Raw genomic sequence first — 9,349 nt, forward strand, 5'->3', positions numbered from 1 at the left:
TAGATAGATAGATAGATAGATAGATAGATAGATAGATAGATAGATAGATAGGCAAAATCAAGGTTTTCTTGTATATATATATGTGTGTGTGTGTGTGTGTGTGTGTGTGTGAATGTGAATGTATCTCTCTCAATATATATATATGTGTGTGTGTGTGTGTGTGTGTGTGTGTGTGTATAGATGTATGTATGTATAGGGTGTGCATATATATCTATATCTATATATCAATATATGTATATGTGTGTGTATATGCGTGTGTGTGCATATATGTATATATGTATGTATGTAAATATGTGTGTGTAGATATAGATATATAGATATATTGCATTTCAATATGTGTGTATGTATATATGCATGTGTGTATGTGAATGTACATATAGCTTTGTGTGTGTGTATTTTAATATATTTTATATAATATACAGTATAAAATTTTAAAATATATTTTAAAATACACATACATATATATATAGCTATATGTACATTCACATACACACACGCACACACACATATATATAATACCCCTCATCTCTTTGGAAGAGTTTGATTGACCTTCATCCAGAATGAAAAGATTCGACTAAACGCCTTTCAAAAGACCTCAAATGCTAACAAAGCAATACAGTATTTGCTTTGGTTCCTCAGATCCAAAGCCAACTAGTAGCTTCTCTTCTTCTCATTGCTTTCCAGCCCCTGAGCAAAAATCTATTGTTATTTGCAATGCATTAAAAAAGAAAAGAAAAGGTAGACCTCACTTTGGATTTCCCTCATTTGGACTTTAGGAAAATACCTTCCATTGAAAAGAGTGGAGGTTTCCAACAGTCTGTTACTTCTTAGGGACAGTCAAAGCATGCTGTCCTCCAAGCTTTGGAGGCTGGTGTGGGAAAGCAGGATATAAATGCAAATGCCAGGTTTAAATGCCACACAAATATGTGGTTTTAAGGAAATATAGTGGTTTTAAGGGCCACAACAAGCTCCAACTCCCAGAATTCCATAGCCTTCAACCAGACAAAGAGTTAAAGCGCTGCCAAACCGGGTTATCTCTCCAGTGTGGATGCAGCCACTGGGCATAGATTTACTTGTGGAAGCAGAGCAGGGTCGGTCCTGGTCATGACTTGGATGGGAGATCGCCAACAGATACAAGGGGGCCTGGACTAAGAAGTCCCTGCGAAACTCATGGGGTCCAAGTAAGTCGACAAGGGATTTGAAGGCGCGCGCGCACACACACACAATAGGTTTTTAGCTAGATGGGTGGGTAAAGGGAGGGAGGAAGGAAGGAAAGGAAAGGAAAGGAAAGGAAAGGAGGGAGATTGGAAGAAGGAGGAAAGCGAAGGAGGAAAGGAAGCAAAGGGAGGAAGGGAAGGGAAGGAAACGAAGGGAGGGAGGGAAGGGAAGGGAAAAGAAAGGGAAGGGAAGGAGGGAAGGAAGGAAGGAAGGAAGGGACCAAAGAAGGGAAGGAAAAGAAAGTAAAGTAAGCAAGCGAGGAAGGGAAGGAGGGAAGGGAAGGAAAAGAAAGGAAGAGAAGGAAGCGAGGAAGGAAGTGAGGCAGGAAGGGAAGAGAAAGGAAAGGAGAGGAGAGGAACCGAAGGAAGAAAGGAAAGAAGGAAGCGAGGGAGGGAGGGAATACGCATATCAGTTAGAGTGAATAAAAGAGCTTGAAAGGAGAGGAGGAGAAGGAAGAAAGGGATTCCTCTTTTGCAAAAACCGATCCAAGAAATCTCCGGAAGAAGCCGCTGTTTTGGAGGCGCCAGGGAGCGGAGCCCCGAGGAAGGCCCCGATCCTGACAGCCCCTCGCCCTGCCTTCCCTTGGAGACCCCTCCCTTCAGCCCTTCTCTTCCCAGGAGCCCATACTGCCAGCCCCCTTCAGCCCAGATGGCCCTCTGGCCTCTCCGGCCCAGATCTCCGCCAGGAATGCCAAAATCCCCTCCATTTTAAACATGGCTAGAAAGCTTGCATTTCTCTTTCTCTGGCTGTTTTTCCTTTTTTAAAAAGCTTTGGTTGTGGACTGTCTTACATTTTTTTCGTGGAGGGTCCTACCCTTTCCATGCCTTTTGTCCTCCTTTGCAGTTATGACATCTGGTCACTCTGAACTGGAGGTTATATTTGCCCAGTGTGCCAGTTACCAGCATTATCTTTGGGCCCAGTAGATTCCTTCCTTCCTTCCTTCCTTCCTTCCTTCCTTCCTTCCTTCCTCCCTTCCCTTCCCTTCCCTTCTCTTCCCTTCCTCCCTCCCTTCCATCCTTTTTTCCTTCCTTCCTTCCTTCCTTCCTTCCTTCCTTCCTCCCTCCCTTCCTTTCTTTCCCTTCCTTCCTTCCTTTCTCCCTCCCTCCCTTCCTCTTTCTTTCTTTCCTGGGAACTCAATCAGAAACCGCTGGCCAATGGCGCTGAGACTCTCAAGTCGAAGGGACCACAATCAATAAACCCACCCTGAGCAGCCCTGGCCTAAGAGGAGACGAAGGCGCTGTCCAAGGTGCTGGAAAGCAGCTCCATCGCCTTCCTTACCCCTCTCTCACTTCTTTCTCTGTATTCTTCCTTTCATACAGACACACGGATTAGCATTCCCACCAAAGTCCTGTGCTTCCCAGTACTGTATATAAGCACATACTTCAGGTAAGGTAAAAACACCAGATCCTGCCTGGTCTTGGCAACTAAGCAGGGTCAGTCCCGGTTAGTGTTTGGATGGGAGACCGCCAAGGTGCCCGAGGCTGTGTTTCAGGAGCTGGCAAAACCACCTTTTAATATCCCTTGCTTTAAGGAAAACCCCAATCGAGTCTCCCTAAATCGACAGCCTCATAGAGGTCCCAACAAGGAGAATATATATATATAGAGAGAGAGAGACAGACAGACAGACAGACAGAGAGCTTGTGATATCAAAAAGAAATCACTCCTGATGGATGTGGGGAAGGAGAGAAAAAGAAAGAAACCCCATAACTACCTACCATCATCTGATGTTCCTGAAGCTCAGAGCTCAAAATCCTCAGGACTGGAAGGAATCAGGACCATCTCGTTCCCCTCCAAAATAATCATCATCGTAATAATCAAAGTCCCATCCCTCCAACTAGAGTGAGACGGACAGATGGATGGTAAGCCCAGAAGGGACCAGAGATGGAGACCACCTCCAAGGTCTTCTTCCAGGAGAAGACCCTCAGCTGGAGTCTCCTGAATGCAAGAGAGAGAGGGACGTCTCCCTCCTGCAAAGCAGAGACCACCGACCTCCAGGCGCCTCTTGTGCAAAGTGAGAACATGAAAAGCTTGGCTTGGAAAAATAAATAGACCTTCCTCCCCTCGCCTCCTGCGTGTTGCTATGGAACAAAAGGGTCCCACCTACAGCTCCGCCCCCTTTTCAGTCAGGCCACGCCTTATTCTAATACAGCTACTTAATATGCAACTCCAGAAGGTGCATCTGTTCTCACACAACCTGGTTGCGTGGCAGAAGCATCTGAGGTCTCCTTCCATCCCCAGATGCCACTGGACTGCCACTCCCATGGGCCAGAGCTAGCAGAGTCAATGGCTAAGGGTGATGGGAGTTGCAGTCCATAAGATCAGGGAGGGGCACCCATTCCCCAGATGCCAATTCACACACACACATACACACAGTCACACTCCCAGATACTGGGAGTCCAGATTGAACGTGGTGGCCCTAGCAGCCCTTCCACTATCTATGATGGACTTTTTTGGTCTCCATACTGAGATGATCTATCCAGACATATGCATTCCAGATCCATCCCTTGCAAGAAGAGCTTGCCAAGGATGCCACATGCCTAGGCAAAAGGTAAGAGATGGGAGAGATATCTGGAGCATCATTGAACTCCTAAGGACTTTGGCCAAGTTGGCTTTTCAGGTTGTCCCAGAAATAGAGGTCAACCCAACCCTATGTCTTCAGACAGCCCTGAGAGAGAGGTTGATTTGGGGTGAAGGGAGGTGTGAGGATGGAAATAGAGAAGATCGGAGAGTGGCTAAGATCCTCCACTCTTTTTTTGGGGAATTTCTCCAACTACATCTAATGGGATTGATCCGAAGGTTGGAAGCCACCTTCTGCAACTGAAGTTCTCCTCTATGAGAGAGAATAAGCGTTCAAGAGAAGCCTCCTCTTCTGTTTGTGAAGTGAAAGGAGACATGGACCCTAGCTAGCTCCAGGGTTGGATGGAAAAAGGGGGTCTTGACAGGCAAGGAGGGCTAGCCCCCCTCCCAATGATCTGGCAAGATGGGTCCACCAGGACTCCTATGGCCTCCATAGGAATGAACCATCAAGGGTACTCTTTGGTCAACCACCAAGGAATATTAAGAAAGCGGTTGCCATTGGTGGGGGAGGATTAAGATTGCCTGCCATCAGATCTTGTGCATGGAGTAAACCCAACGGAACGGAGGGCCCTTGTAAATAATGAGATGGAGCCTTTTGCATTGTCCTTGCAAGAGGCTCCATCTCTTACGATCCAAAGCACACAACAGAAATGATCCACTTGGAGACTCTTGAGCTGCAATTCTATAGTTTTGTGAGACATGCAGCCTTCTCTGTCAGAGCACCATAAAACTACAACCCCCAGCATAGCACTGAGCCAGGGCAGTTAAAGCAGTCTCAAACTGGATTATTTCTACAGTGTGTTTTGGACCTCACGATGCTTCTTCCCGGATCCCAGAAGAATCCATATTGCAAAGAAGCAAAATGAATAACAGGGGTCCCGCAAAATGAGATCGGACTGGTTCCACTCTTCCTTTAGGGAAAAATGTTGGGGCTTTGCAGGCTGAGCTTTGCATTTAAGGCGAGGTCTAAATGCATGAAAGGAGAGGCAGGGCTGGCCTTGAAGGTCCCAAGAGGGAGCCTTGTAAAATCCCAGCTTGCATCCGCACTACAACAATCAACCCGGTTCGACGCCACTTTGAATTGCTCTGGTTCAAAGGCTATGGCATTCTGGGATCTGGAGTTTGGAAGGAGAGGAAGCATGGCAGTTCAGGGGGCTTCAGACACTGGATTTATTGCTGCCGTCTCACACACAAACACACAACATCTCTTTGCTCACCCTCTGCTTACACAACCTTTCCACCGAATCGGTTCCAAAACTTACTGGTGGTGGCTATTGGACTTCATAAATGAAATGGGATGCAATGGTTCCAAAAACTCAGCGAGATTCCCATGTCATAGATAGATAGACATATAGATAGATCCCCACACCATTTTTATTTATTTTATTTCTGATATTTATTTTTGCAATGTATAAAAAAATAAGTATAAAAATAAAATAAAAAATTAACAACTGACCAAGGCTAAATTTAAAGTGTGTGTGTGTGTGTGTATGTATATATGTGAGTGTGTGTGTGTATAGAGAGAGAGAGCGCAAGAAAATCAATATAAAATTATATATATATATATATATATATATATATTGCAAAAAATCAGTATAAAAATAAAATAAAAATAGAAGTTTTATATATATATAGTGCAAAAATCAATATAACCCAATAAAATAATATATATATATATATATATATATATATCTAAAAATAAAAAATAAAGGTTATATATATATATATTGCAAAAATCAATATAAAATTAAAATTAAATATATATATACACTCAATACAAAAATTATGTATATATATATATATTGCAAAAATCATTACAAAAAATAAACGCGTGTGTGTTACTACAATATATTACATATATATTAACATATTATACTCTAATATATTATACTATTATTATATATAACAAAAACCCCAACCCAAGTCTCTTGCTGCCCCTGACTCCTTCTCCCTGAGAAGCTGCACTAGCGACACATCCTTCTCTCTGGATGCTTTCCTTACTTCTTCTTCGACGTCCTCCACGTCTGACGTCACTCATTCTTTAATTAGGCAGAAGTTAGTTATTTTTAGCCCACCTGGGATGACCTCCCGGGAGTCTCCCCTGGATCCCTTGCAAGCTGGCCACCGATGCCTTTTGGTTGCCCACTTTGGCCAAAAGTTGCCCAGCCAACTCCAAAGGTGACCACTATGGTCTGAGAAATGCTGCTCCAGCTCAGGCTGGCAATCGAACATGGGCATAGATTCTACACTAGATTTGACAAGGATATATTAAATACCTTTCTTCACCTGGGTTTTCACCTGCTTTTATCCTGCATCCCCATTTTTTTACCTGTGCTGCTCTATGGCCATGATAAAGAGGAACTGGACTGGCAAGGAGGAAAGAGGGCAAGGGGTCTTTCCTACCCCCCCCCCCCCCTTTAAAAAGAAAAGCTAAACCTTTTGGGACCTGTTTCAAGAAAGGTTTGCAATGTCCTTTGCCATCTTTCATGCACTTATAGAAAAGCACGTAAACACATCTGCAAAAAGGCTGAGGCCTGGCTGGGTGGAAAATAGGGTTTCTACAATAGATTACATACATAATTACATATTACACTCTAATATAGTGTACTATAAAATATGATTGATAGATAGATAGATGGATGGATGGAGAGAGAGAGAGACAGACAGACAGACAGACAGACAGACACATATAAAGGTAACAGTATAGTACCATACACACACACACATAAATGTAAAAATATAGTACTTTTAGAGTGTGTGTGTGTGTGTATTAAAGGTGCTATACTTTTACCTTTATATGTCTGTCTGTCTGTCTGTCTGTCTGTCTGTCTGTCTGTCTCTATCTATCTATCTATCTATCTATCTATCTATCTATCTATCTATCTATTTTATACACACACACACACACACACTATACTATACTGTATAGTATATATATTAAAAGTACTATACTTTTACCTTTATATGTATCTATCCTCTATTATAAATATATAATACACACACACTATACAGTACTATACTATACTATACAGTATAGTATATATTATTCATACTATAATATATCATATAGTATACTATCTATCTATCTATCTATCTATCTATCTATCTATCTATCTATCTATAATTTTGTGTCGTATAGTATACTATAGTATAATATAATGTATACAATATATTGTATAGTATTGTATTTTGCAGAACAACTAAACAAGGTTAAATTTAAAGTGACAAAATCCGAAGATGATGGTTCCTCCTAGGATGGAATATATACACACTATGTATATATTACATAGTATAATATATTGTACGATAGTATATTACATCTATATTACATACACGCATGGTTACTACATACTTTACTACACACATTTATACAAAAAATAGTTTTGATCCTTAGAGAGGGAGGAAAACAATTCTAGTATAATATAGTATAACGTATTACATGTATATTACATATATACATGGTTACTACTTGCTTTACTATATACGTTACACAAAAATAGCTTTGACACTTAGAGATGGAGGAAGGCAGAGGAAAATGCTGATTGTTATTATTATTATTATTATTATTATTATTATTATTATATATTGCATCTATATAATATATAACATATAATACATTACATCTAATATATATATATATATACACACACACACATACATACTTTACTATAGACCTTTATAGAAAAAATAGTTCTGACCCTTAGAGACGAAGGCAGAGGAAAATTATGATGATGATGATGATGATGATGATGATGATGATGATGATGATGATTATGATTATATATGCATATATTATTTAGTATAATATATTCCATCTATATAATATATAATACATAATATATTACATCTCTATTATTACACCTCTATTACATATGTACATGGTTACTACATACTTTACTATAGACCTGTATAGAAAAGATAGATTTGACCCTTAGAGAGGGAGGAAGGAGGAGGAAAATACCCTCTGATACAAAACGACACTAAATTCATCAAAGACAGATTCCCAAAACATAGATAAGGCTTCCATGTTTGGGAAGAAGTTGACCAAGGAGGAGGGATCTGATGGGTTTTTAAACTTGAACAAAATTATTGATTGATTGATTGACTGAATTTCTAGGCTGCCTTTCTCACGAAAGGCAAGCTTTCTCCTTCCTCCAGCATCAAATCTAGAGAATACAGAACTCAGTTGCCATTCTGGATGAAGCAAAGGCACCTTTATTTTATTTTTCAAACCAAAATGTATTATTCAGTTTTAAATAAAATAGAAGAAAATAAAACAAGCCATCTTCTTATCTTTCCAGGCGCTGGCACCCGTGGCGTTGCTAGACAGAAAATTCATTTATTTATATTTATTTCATATTTATATTTATATATCCATATATTTATATATTTATTCATGAAAATAAGGTGCATACAGATCTACCAGCCTTTCGAAAAAAAGACAGGTTTTGAAATAACCAGTTAGTAGATAATAGGTCCCCCTAAAAAAATCCTCTTTTAAAAAGTCCATGAATATATATATATATATATATATATATATTCGTGGACTTTTTATAATTCATATAATAATATATATGATATATATAATATATTTATAATATTTATATTATATTTATAATATTTATATTTGTAATATATATAATAAATATAATGTATATATATATATATATATATATATATATATATAATTTATATCATTTTTTTTATAATTTGTGTAACTTTTTAAAAGAGTTTTTTGGGGAACCTATTATCTACGGATTGGTTACTTCTTATTTATTTATAAGTTATATTTATATTTTTTGTAGACTTTTTAAAAGAGTTTGGGGCGGACCTATTATCTACTACTAATTCCATATATATATATATATGAGAGAAGTTGGATGGCTACCTCCCACAACCATCTTGCCTTCCTCCAATCCACTTCTCGTCACAACCCTACAACCTGGGAGTGCATCAATAATAATAATAATAATAATAATAATAATTATTATTATTATTATTATTATTATTATTATTATTATTATTCCTGGAAATAAATATATAGACATCAAATTTAATCACTCAGTTTAAAGCCTGCCCTACCTAGGATTTGGCCCCAAAGGTCAGCACAGTGGTGTGTTTTGTGGGTCTTGTTGTGGGTTGCTGCTGCTGTTCGTGATGCTGGTGTTGCTGCACTGGAGCTGTATTCGAATTCTGCTGAAACATTCCCCCATTTCCTTTCCAAAGATCCGAAGCCCACCCACCAAGGCTTCCTCTAATCCTAAGTCTTGCTCCCAATGGCTCTCCAAAAACTTGATCCTTGATTAAAAATAAAAAAGCCTGGAAAGGAACTCTAAGTGTCGCAATCTGACCTAGATTAGGATTATAGGCATGCACACATATAGGAGAAGCCAACCCTCAACACGTTTCCTATAGTTCAGTCCCTGAGAGTGAACCCCAAACAGAGGGGCATCGGATGGAGGCCTTGAAGGTTTCCCAAGGCAAGTGGGCTCCCAAAAAGAAAGGGGGGGTGCACCCTCAAAGGTTTGCAAAGGCTGCTTTGCAAAGCTTTGCA

The 9,349-nt window shown here is 39.7% G+C and overlaps 1 long non-coding RNA gene across 2 annotated transcripts in view; it reads right to left on the minus strand.

Moving 5' to 3' along the window:
• LOC121933004 overlaps positions 1-9,349 on the minus strand; it is a 152,843-nt gene that overhangs the window by 66,337 nt on the left and 77,157 nt on the right. Inside the window, exon 1 of one of the 2 annotated variants that reach the window (XR_006104442.1) lies at positions 2,934-3,201. The exons of the other annotated variant lie outside the window; for it this stretch is intronic. This is a non-coding gene — a long non-coding RNA (uncharacterized LOC121933004). Of the gene's footprint in view, positions 1-2,933; positions 3,202-9,349 lie in introns of those variants that run through there. 2 annotated transcript variants of the gene reach the window in all.

This window comes from Sceloporus undulatus, chromosome 6, assembly GCF_019175285.1.
Source record: "Sceloporus undulatus isolate JIND9_A2432 ecotype Alabama chromosome 6, SceUnd_v1.1, whole genome shotgun sequence".
NCBI lineage: Eukaryota > Metazoa > Chordata > Lepidosauria > Squamata > Phrynosomatidae > Sceloporus > Sceloporus undulatus.